A 12157-nucleotide genomic window follows, 5' to 3' on the forward strand; every position below is an offset into this window, starting at 1 on the left:
TACTTTGTAGTTTTCAAGATATCAGCATATGGAATAGACCAAATCTATTAACTTTATTAAGTTCAACTTAATTACATTTATTTACTCCTAAGAAGGATTTTCTGCTAAACAGCTTAAGATACACAAAGACATATGCATGTAAATACTACAATACAGGATCCCTAGCATCTTTAACTATACAATTATACAGCCATGCTCTAGGCTGATATTTCTTCTGTTAAGTCTCGCTTCAAGCTAAAAGACTTTTAGGAAAGTTTTGAAGAATACACATCTATTTATTTATTTATTTTTAAGAAATAAATCTGGGGAAATAAACCCTACAGTGCTACAGAATTCTTGCAAATTCTGGGAATCTATATTTTGTAGCAACTTGATATATGCCTGAGAAAGACTATGCCTTTTGCCATCTCAAAACATGCAAAATTACCTTGAAGTTACTTAATTCTGAGTTAAGCTGCACATACTTCATCAGCAATAAAGAACATAGGTAATTAGATATCCAGTTAAAAATCATGCAGTTAGATAAAAATAACAGAGAAAAAGGGTATAGAGCTACTACAGTGAACATCTGACTTCACCTTGTGCCACTCTATTTCCAATCTGGATCTTTCTGAAATTACCCATTCTTCTTCACAAATTGTGCTGATATCAATACATATGCCTGATTATTGCTGTTAATAAATACCCAAATAAAATAGTTTTGGAATCCTCCTAAAATTTGGTAGTAAAGCATTTCAAATTCTTTCTGTCCTTTTCCCCATACAACTTTAGCTGGCTGTATATTCCCAACATGACACGCTTTTCATGAGAGCTTCCACAGGTTTCAGAAAGCAGAAAAAATTTATTAGTGAGGGCACAGTAGAATATTAACCTCTTTGGCTGCTTACTTACTCCTTCTTTATTAAAAAAGGACTGAATGTACATACCGCGCATTACAAAGACAAATTTCTAACTTTTGTCTGAGAAAGACTCCAGATGAATTTGTAGAAGAGCAACTACTTTCTTTCACAGGAATCATCGTGCTGCACTATGAAGCAGTATTCCATGAAGGTAGTGGGAGGATCATCCAATGGTAAAGTTATGAGATTATGACACCATCTTATATTAGAATCCTGCTGTATCTATTAAAGAGGTATCTTTTACCTCCAGGCAGATGTAAGGGAGTATAAATTCCTTGTTGATGCTTTCTCCCTTTTCTGTAAATGCTCGTGACTTGGATGTTTTTACTGCCATGCTCAAGCCTATGCTTTCAGCATTGTGCTCAATCTAGCTACTGCACCTTTAAAAGCACATATGTATGACAGGAAAGATATCACCAAGAAGAAACTTTTTTCACCCAGTGATACTTTCACAAATCATCATGCCAGCTTCCATAACAAATGACAGACTTTTCTAGATCACCATATTAATTTTAATTTTCCTGTGATAATCAGAAATATGTCACTAATGCAAAGTACTGTTTTGTGTTGAAAATAGCTCAATCTTAAAAGAAACCATCAAGTGTTAGGAAACAGGCAACAGCTGGCTTTATCTTGATTACAATGGTGAATAACTCATCTTTCTCAAGACCACTCTTTACCTATCTCTTTTCATATTACTATTTTATAGGATTAGCTATTTTTAAACTGTTAATATTGAAGTTATAAATAACACAAGGAAAAAATAATTCTATAGCCTGTAAATTATTTCACTATTTAGTTTTTGGTATTAAAACAATTTGGCTTTCTGACACTTGGAGAATGATGCTCCCACCAGATGAGGATGCACACTAAATACATAATCTTATTTGAAGGTCTCCATAGGGAGTCATAAGTAAGAGATTATAACTGCTTGTTCAGCTTTTCGTTTTATGCCTTTCCTTTTCCAAAAAAATACATTGTAGGTAACAATGCACTAGGATTATTTTAATCTTTAATGATGCTCTTTCCCAATACATACAGAGATCCCCATGGAATGCAAACACTGGAATTCACAAGCTAGCTTTGGCATTAATAGAAGCTATTGCTATTTGGCCTATCATTTTAATTTTCTCTGTTGTATCCATTTGTATTTGGCTGATTAACATTTAGAAACCTTTAAGAAAATCACCATTTAAAGAATATACAGTGACAATGTCTATCTGTTGAGGCATCTGGTGATGCTAATGTGTACAAAGTCACAATAAATGTTTAGTGGTAATATGAAAACTTATTGACATTGAACCTAAAAGCACCTACCAAGTTATCTTAGCTGTCTGCCATAGGCATTTCACTGCATTGAAAGAAGGTGGACATCTAAAGCTTCAGACACTGAACACTATTTAGGAAATATGGACAAGCTATTGCCTGTAACATAAGGTGGCAGAAAATGGAAGGAAACCCATAAAACCAACTATGAACTACAGAGCTAGGAATAACATTGGATGACAGGTATTAAAAAGCAGATTAACAGATATTTACATTTACTACTGTGCCTTTTCTAAAGATTTTGAAGTATTTCACAAAAATAAATCTTACTATATTCATATAAATATTGCCCTTTGGTTTTTCAAACATACACATTAAGAATTTAATAACTGTGTAAAAAAATAAAATAGGTTAATAGCAGTGACAAAGCATGACTTGTCATTGAACCCCACAGTCCAACTTGGAAGCCGCCCTGTTACCAGCACACAAGATTCAGTAATGAAAAGATCTTACTTCCTTCTTTTCCAACAATTTTTGCTCAGCTCAGACCAAGTTACCACAGGACTGTCTTTCAAACTCAAACTGCTTAAGTGGTTATGCCCAAATATAAACCCATTCAAGCCTTACTGTTCTCCCAGTGAATTTCAGAAGACCATGTCAAAAAAGAAATAATCTAGTATTCCTTTAATTCTACAAGTTAAATGACCACCAGGCTACGACATACTGAACACAACCTACAGATTTTTATAATCATTAAGAAAAAAACAAACAGTAGAGGCATCTACTATCATTGCTATTTATCATTGTTAATTAACATTAGCAATTATCATTGCTAATTTAACATTGCAATTTATCACTGCTAGTTTTAACTTTTATTTCTGACAAAGGCAACCCTCTGATTCACTATTCACAAGTCTCCCGACTACCAACGTTCCATCTACTTTTATTGTTTACCTGAAAAATTAGGAAGATTTTTAAAGTTATTTATTTAAAAATAAACTTCTTGAAGCTATTACAGAGAATGCAAACTGTACGACTTCCCACAGCTTCAGTAATTTTGTCCAGATTTTGAAAGCTGATCTTTGTATTCTTTGTTGGTTTTAAGTGTATGAATCTAAAATAAACATAAATGTTAAGGTCCCCCCTGCTGTAGTTCAGTTCTGAAAAAGCAGAATGTGCTCTCTTTGTGCATCACTAGCAGGAAGTCTAACAAGGAGTTACCCCAAAGGAGGTTTGTATGTTCCTCAAGACTAGTAACTGGTAATAAGTCATGATTCCATAAAGTAAAAATTGCCGTTTTTACATGACAACTTTTAGGGATAAAACCAGGTATTTACTGTGAGGGCATAGATTACCACATATTTTTGTTGGAAACTGAAGAACAAGAAGCACTTTTTAATTTTTTTGTGTATGCATGCATTATCTCAAAATTAATCTAACAGAGCCATCAGACATTTCAGTTAATATACTGGCTAGTCCCCAACAAGAACTGAGAAGTATCTCACAAAGCTTCTATGATTAACTATTAGATCTTCATATCAACATTTCTACACCCCAAACTAAAATAACCTTTTAAAAAAAATATTATTTTGTTTAGAATTACCAACTTGCTGTTTGCAGCTGAACACTTCAGTAAGGAGGCCAGACTGCCTCTGCTCAAAATAAAGCCATTTGTGTGCCAATAACATTCCTGCTTAACAACTGAAACTTGGAAAATTTTTACTGCTTGGAGAGATCTTAATCACTTGATAAGGCTCCCTATGAAGCCTTCACCTGTAAGCTTTAAGGCAGTAAAAAGTCTGATTACAAACTCAAATTACATCCTGGGATTCATGAACCTCTTGTGTATCATCTCTGACTCATAGGAGAACAAGCTTTCTACATGGAGGAAAGAGCAGGATTCAGGGCAGCTTAGAAATAGCTAGCTATATTTCCATACGTGGAAATTATCACCTATGTAATAGCTCCCTATTTTGCCACTGAAGATGTCTGAGTCAGGACAAGAGATAGAACAAACTATTTCAGTTTGAAGGCACCTACAACGATCATCTAGTTGAACAAAAGTTAATGCATGCTGTCCAAATGCCTCACTAACAGACTTGGGGCATCAACCACCCCTCTAGGAAGCCTGTTTCAATGTTTGGTCACACTCTCAGTCTAGAAATGTTTCCTAACGTCCAGTCTAAATCCTGCCCAGTGCAGCTTTGAACCCTTCCCATGTGTCCTGTCACTGGATATCAGCACCTCCACTTTGCCTCCTCAGAAAGATGTAAAGAGCAGTGATGTTGCCCCTCAGCCCCCAAACTGACAAGTCAAGTCCTCAGTAGCTCCCCTCAGGACATTCTTTCCAGCTCTTTCACCAGTTTGTTGCCCTCCTCTTGACACATCCAAGGACCTTCACACCCTTCTTAAAGCATGGGGCAACAAACTTAAAGCTAGTGCAACAAACACTGAAGACTCACTTTGATTTATTCTGGCATGGAAGAACTCTGCTGCAGAACTTACAAGCCTGTTCTTCTACCTCTTCTCACTTCACACATCTTTACCAAACCAGCCTAGCACCTGAGGAAAAATTTTCCCATGTCTATGGGAGGAGGGAGGCAGGGGGCTATTCTTACTGTGGCCCCCAAATACATCAAGCCATGCCATTATCTTTAACAGTTTAAGACAGACATAGCACATAAAAATTTCATGGGAAGTACAAGTCAAGTGTTATTTTACCTAGATGCCTTCTCATCTCTGAAGACCTGTTTCCACTGGGATCCAAGCTGTTTTAGGAATGCCATTCCACTTAAAATACACACTTCCATTAGCTAGCAGAGATTCCCATACTGTTTCAGCTCCTAATATATATGTACTTTTTCCACACACAAGCTTTCTTTACTAGATACATTCTATTGTGGGTTTTGTGATAAAAACAGATTTGACAAGAATGATCTTGACATTCATTTTACATAAAGGGAATAAAGTGGCAAAATCACATGGTAGATTTTTAGTGAAACTGGACTCAAAAATATACTTAAAGGTCACTTTGATACCACTGAAAAGAAATTGCTCAGTTCTCACAGGACAGGTAGAATCTATGTAAAACAAGTCTTTAAGTATTAAATTTGACTGTTCAACAGATTTTTGGCCTTTTTTATCCATTGTGCTTTCACTTTATCCCAAACATAACAGGATAAAAGTGACATGAAATTGGTCCCAAAATTCCCAGTGCCTGCAGAATAAATCTTGCTGTATAAAGCATAAACGTGAGCTATTCTGGTCATTCTAATTGTCTTTTTTAAGCTAAGTAATATTCAAGAGGTTTAATTATGTTCCTTTGAGCTTTCCCTTATGAGAGGGTATATTTTTAACCATAAACATTAAACAAGTCAAAGATCAGTCCTCTCCTTTATCCACCCACAAAAGCTTAAGAAAACGTAACGCAGAAAATGAACAACTTATTTTTAAGTGAAATTTTAGATAGATTGAGGTGGGGAAGGGGTGAGTGTAATAGAAGTATTGTCAAAGAAGGGTGGAAAATTCTTTTATTAACAGAAGCTGCACTGCTTCTGTTTTATTTGGGGTGGAGGATTTCTACCTATTTGTTGGAGCTCCTTTAGCAGATCTATATTTTCCTATTTCGACAGTCATTAGACTATTGGCTTTTAATGCAGGCCCAATAGAACATTACATTTAAGCATATGATAAAAGTAAGATAAGCAAGACTGCCTCTTTTAAAGACTAATTAGTTTATTATTAAATATACTTACTAGAAAGAAATCTGCCAATTTAATCAGTAAAATACCATCTTACTGTCTGCTCATGTGTATTCAATGAAGACATCCTATGAACAAGGCACATGTACATCAGACTTCCAAACACAAATTTTTAAGCAAACCCCAATACGGAATCATTAAAACCACTTCATCTTATTGTCTTTAAGAACTTTCCTTCATATGATGATAGTTTCTGAACTATCAAAATGAAGTTTGAGAATATCAATATGCTTATTTCAGTGAATTTAACACTTTTATCATGTCTCTGCTGTCTGACCTTTAAATACACTACAAAGACAATAAAAACTGTAAAGAGCATCTACATGTTTGAGTTACTGCTCATTACCTCTGAGGCAATAACATTGACAATAAATAGGATTATTTATGTTTAAAAACTAAGATGTGAAGAACCTTGGTTACAGAAACTAAAGAGAAGGGGGGGGGGGGCAGTAGAAATCAAAATGCATTGAGGGCTACGTCTGTGTCTGGATCATGCCAGTCACTGGGATGTCAACAAAGTTCACTGCTCATAACTTTTATCAGAACCATGTTTGGCTCTAGGCTCACAAAAAATAAGCATGTCACACAGCTGCTTGTAAAAGTCATTTAGCTACTCCTACCCTCTTACAGCTGTACTTCATGGACCTGGAAGAACTGTTTTACCTGAAGCACGGCTGCCAAACCTAGGGATCAAATAATAACTTATATTGCCAAGGACAGCTCCATTCTATTCTCCGTGATGCTTTATCCTTGATGGCAGGAAGCAATAACCATGTTTGGTTTTGCATTTATTTATATTTTTTAATCTGGAATAGCTTAGCAAATGTCTGCCTATGCATAGGCACTTTCTTCTTTTTAAGCTTTCAAAAAAAAAATGATAGCATTATCTATAGCATAATAAAGAATTATGTTTTGGGGACATGTTTGCAGGTGCTATCTCACACACAGTTTTGCAAAATGGGAAACCTGTAATTCTCTCGTCGAACTCTCTTAGGAAACAAATACATAAACAATGCACAAAATGGCTGGCACAGTGTAAATTAAAGCATTAAATTCATTTCTAAATCCTCTGAGCCCTCAGCTGCTAGAGATGGTAGTTGATAGTAGTGAAAAAAATTGCCTCCTTCAAATGTGCTTGGTGGACAGCAGCTTGATGATTGGCAGCACAAATAGAAGACAAACGAGAAAGCCTTCAATCTGCAGCTGATGCACAGGAAGAACATGGGGAGCTGAGTTTACAATAGAGAAAACATTACCAAGCTAATGGCACAGGCAATCATTTGACCACCATGCATCTCTGATAGCAGCAGGGCATCCATTTTCAGTTAAGTGTTAGAGTACCTTTTTGCTTTCTCTGACCACTGCAGGGGTAAAACAACCTAGTGCGTGAAACCCACTGACTGGTAATAAATTACTATATTGGATACTTTTTGTTTTCTTTCAGCAATGACTTTACTGTGCATTCCTGCTATCATTACCAATTAAAGGGGAGATCGCGTTAGCAAGCTATATCTAACTGTATATCAGTCCCATTGCTCCAATTGCTTTGGCAAGTATCACAGGGTCAAGAGGCTCCTTTGACCTTTACCAGCTAAGTCTCTCTGACCACTCACTATTTGAAGCAATCTCAGCCAAACAGATGGACACTTTTGCAGACTCTATAAAGCTTAGAATATAAAGATAAATGAAATTGTGTTTGTGGCTTCAAACTGGTTTATGAGCATAAAATATTGTTACCAAGTTCCACAAAAATCTCATTTGAAATAGCACGTCTTAAACCTACACCATGAACACAAAACCTCTATCTACCAGGAAACTGCATTTTTGTTTTGTAGTAGCTTCTACAGCTGAAACTAAAAACTTGATATGACTTACATATTGAGTTAGTACAAAGTCACTTCTTTATTTAGAAAGCTTAATTTAATTACTTTAATCATTAAAAGCAAGAAGAAAATTTAATATAGCCTTTTACCACCGGAGTGAGTTAGAGCAGCACACAGCATATGGTCAAACAGATCATTCAGTGGATGATTACTAAAACAGCTGGATACTACAGGGCAGTCAGAGAAGGCCCGGACTTCCATTTCAAATTTCCCTATCTTAAGTATAAGAGCTCTTACTCAAAATTGCTGCACCAAAATTTTAGTCATACAACATAAGAGAATGCTTCAAATTCCCTAGGTGATGCTTGAAGAACTAGTAATAATTAGATAAAAATATGGTCTTGCAATAACATTTATTTGTAACTGAAAAATAATCTACTGTTCAACAATGACATTGAATGGTATTTGTTTGAGCTAAACCACATTGGCAAACCTGCCTTAAATTCACAACCTTTTTGCATGTACACAGCTGTTTAGTTGCTCAGCTGAACGGATGAATAATGAAGGATACGTGCAAAGATGCATTTGGTTAAAAATAGTTACACAGCAGGTATTTAATTGAAATAGCTCTTAAATATATTCCATACACCATCTCTAAAAGAACCTGTAGAGAAAGAAGGGATGCAAATTACCAGCTATACTTTTATCTCCATGTAAAAACCATATGCACCTTTTAATCCAATATAGCTCCCATCAATAATCCACATGTACACATTCCCATGTCTCACCGTGCCTGCTTCCTGGAGCTTTAAATTTAGGGAGCATGTGAACAGTTTTGCCACTAAAAGTATCCATAGCCTCTGAAAGTGGGCAGAAAAGACAGGCCTGCCCTCTCCAAAGCAATGCTGAGCTTATGCATAGGGTGAGGATCATGCAGAGTAAAGGTGTTACTACTACACCAAGGTCATATTTCTTACCTTCAGACACTTCACTTAGTTGCAGGACAGAGGATACTCTTGAGGGAGTCATTCAGAACTTTTCTTGTTCGTTTACCCTTTTTAAACCTCAGTACTCCCACATAAAGAACTAAGCATAAAAAGCCTGAGTCAACAGTGGTGCAACATTTTGCTTTCACATGCAATTTGTGCTTGACCTGAGGCTTCATCATTTGGACAATGCAATCCCAAATAAACATGCCAATTCATGGTGAATTTTCCCATATGAACTAGTTTAAAGAAACTGCTTAGAACTTGTCTTACATTACATCATTATACTATTCACTACAACAACTTTGATCATATATCCGAGGATGCCCAGATCCTCCCAAGAATCCAGCTCTCACACAGAAAAGGCTACAATACTTTCTTACATCACTAGCGCTTATCCATTTAAATGCAACACGAGCAGAGTCAAGCTTGTCCTTCCAATACTACAATCTTTCGCCCCTTTTTTATTTAATCCCAGTGTAGAACGTTACCATTTTTGCAGCACTTTGACCAGTAATTGTGTCATCACTCCTGGTGAGTCTGTGGCATAATGTGTGATGAAGAGACTAAACCACTGCATAAATACCCCTTTTTATCATGTATGGAAGGCCACTGTCAGGCAGCTTGTTGGCCAGATGGATATACCGGGCACAACAAATTTTAAGTCATTATGGGAGAATTGCTAACACATCTATCACTCAATGTAGAGAACTGGAATGAAAATTGAATGTTTCTCACATTTTGTTTTCATGTCCACACTGTCTCTCCATCACAAATAATGAACTTAAATTTTTCATTGGATTTAATGCAAGTAAATATATGAAAGTGATTTTGGAGACAAATACCTTTGACGATGTCTCTTATATTATGAATATAGAAACAATATAAAACCCAACTGGAGATCCACTGCTCTCAAATTAAACCTTTGACATGGACAGTCTCTGCACCATGAAAAATTTAGATGAAAGAATAAGGCATTTTTAAATTAAGTCTCATTAATTTATATACTCAATATCCAAATACTCTTGTTATATCTTAACATATTAACATATATTGAATGTAGAAGTAAATTATCTAAGCATATCTTTAGAAATATATAGAGGCTCAGCAATCAGTGATAGCCAAGACATTTTTCAGCCTTACTCAGCACTTAAGAAAACCTGTAAGATGGAACATTTCTCCTGTGTTTCCTAGATCCTCAACAGGACAAACAGTGCTATGGTACTCCAGAAAACACAAACTACTGACTCATGGATCTAGGAATTATTATACTGAACAATTTACTGGGTGAATGAACATCCAAATATCTGAGAATAATGCTGAACACAGAGATACTGCTAACACGACCTTCAAAGGAGGGTAAAAGCATGAGATTATTGCTTTGTCCTAAGAAGGATTGATGTATATAAAAATTAAGTTACCAACCCATGGCTGGCTGCTGACTCCAACTGAAATAACGTATTTGCCCTGGGCTGCTCTGATAGTGCATTTTCCATATTGGATTATAAGAATCCCACCCATAAATTTATCTACATAAGTACTAGAAAAAAAAAAAAAAAACAAAAAGAAAAATACTAGAAAAAAACAAACACAACACCCCCACTACCACACCGCAAAACATGGGATTAAATTCTTAAATATTAATTAAAATCCTGTCTGAGAAAATGCCATTCTTGAAAACACAGGAATAGACAAGCTGGACTTTACTCAGATCCTGTACCGTACTACGATGTATCAGGACAGCTGCTGAGTCTCCACACTCAGATTTCAAATTGTTCTTAATAGTTGCTCAACCTTACTGAAGGCACTAGAACTGCATAGGCTTCCAAGAGGACAATATTTGCAAACAAATATGCTCAGCCACCCATTTGGCTGAGTCATCCTTACACGTAAGTACTGCGCAAACCAATTCTGACCACCAGAACAAATTAAGGTTTTAGTATTAATATGTAGAAAAGCATATCAAGAGAATAGAAATGTAAGCTCTGGTGTTGCTTTGTTTTTAATTGAACCACAGTTTAGCTTAATGTTTTATTTCTGCTATTAAACTGAGATAAGAGTCAGTTATCTTGAGAAGGTAGCAGATAGCAAGTCTTTTGCAGAGTATGGTTTGCTGTTGCAAGTCCTAGTTCTATAATTGCATTCAAAGTGCCTATGTATTTCTGAAAAAAAAAAATAAAATCACTGCTCATTTTTGGTTTTTTTTTTTTTTTAATAAGTGTGTGAAGCAGAAATCAACAAAAGTGTCACACATCTGAGCTCCTGTTAATACTTTTCTTCACTAAAATAATATTAATTGAACTATGGGAAGCCAGGAACTTAACATTTAGAATAGAAAATTTTATTATAAGTGTAAAGATTCCACCACCCTTCAATCATGAATGGTGGGGAATTCTCAAGAACATCACTGGGCAACTTGCAAATATAAAGGTTGTAACAAAGGTGATGTAATTTATTTTAGAATTATTAGCATTAGGTAGAGCACTTCCAAGGAAAACCAATTTGGCTGATCTCTGAAGAAGAAATCACATCTTAGAAACCAGAAAGTAGTAAAGGTAAAATGTAAGACAGGAAAACTGTGTATGACTCCACACCCAGAATTAAAGAAATAACAAGACATGAAGAACAAGGTATCAGAAACAGCACTTCAGTAAGAAAAAAATCTCTATGTTCCTATCCATAAAGATATGTCCCTAAAAACAAAATACAAACTTTGCTACAGTTTCCAAGGGACAAAGAAGGGTACTACAGCATGACAGCTGACATATGGAAGAAGACAAAGAGCAAAAGCTAGCTTAGCTTCAATAAATGGTCCTCCAATGTAAAAAACTTCACAAGGACTATTGATACTGACCTTAGAATTATATATGTGGGACACCACAGCAGCTTTTTTAGCTTTAGCACAGGGTCTAATTAGTTGTCCAGGCACGGAAAACAAAAATTTCATGTCAGTCACCTTCTGTATAACAGAAAGTTTGTAGAAGTACATAGAACCTGTATGGAGCACTGAAATACAGAGTTAAGGCTTACCAGATTTCTTTGAGCCTGGGTTACTTTTTATCCACATCTGCAAGAGTAAAATAATCTGCAAGAGTGCTCTACTATCACAATGTCAGATTTTTGCTTTCATTTTGCTTTGAAGCAGTGGATAAAACACTGAAGTCAACAAACTGTTGACTTTCTGGACCAATTAAAAAAATTACAGTAGCTTCCAACAAATCTGACCTGTGGTCCAATCACTACGTGTCTCTCAGGATCATGATGCCTTTTAACTGGTATAATTTTAATCTCATAACTGTAGTTATTACTTCACTGTAGCTATGTTGCTACCTTGATCCCTTGTTAAAATATTTAACTGTGAAATTTCATGGGAAATGAAGAACTGAAACGTTTTGCATCCGAGTTACAGGAAATACATCTAT

General features: G+C 35.7%; 1 protein-coding gene across 4 annotated transcripts in view; it reads right to left on the reverse strand.

Annotated features, from left to right (window-relative positions):
• WDR72 (WD repeat domain 72) overlaps nucleotides 1-12157 on the reverse strand; it is a 113580-nt gene that overhangs the window by 53461 nt on the left and 47962 nt on the right. The gene's annotated exons all lie outside the window — the stretch shown is intronic.

The sequence above is a fragment of the Neopsephotus bourkii genome, unplaced genomic scaffold, assembly GCF_033783945.1.
Source record: "Neopsephotus bourkii isolate Nb327-2 ecotype Australia unplaced genomic scaffold, CSIRO-AGI_Nbou_v1 NB_318, whole genome shotgun sequence".
Taxonomy (NCBI): domain Eukaryota; kingdom Metazoa; phylum Chordata; class Aves; order Psittaciformes; family Psittacidae; genus Neopsephotus; species Neopsephotus bourkii.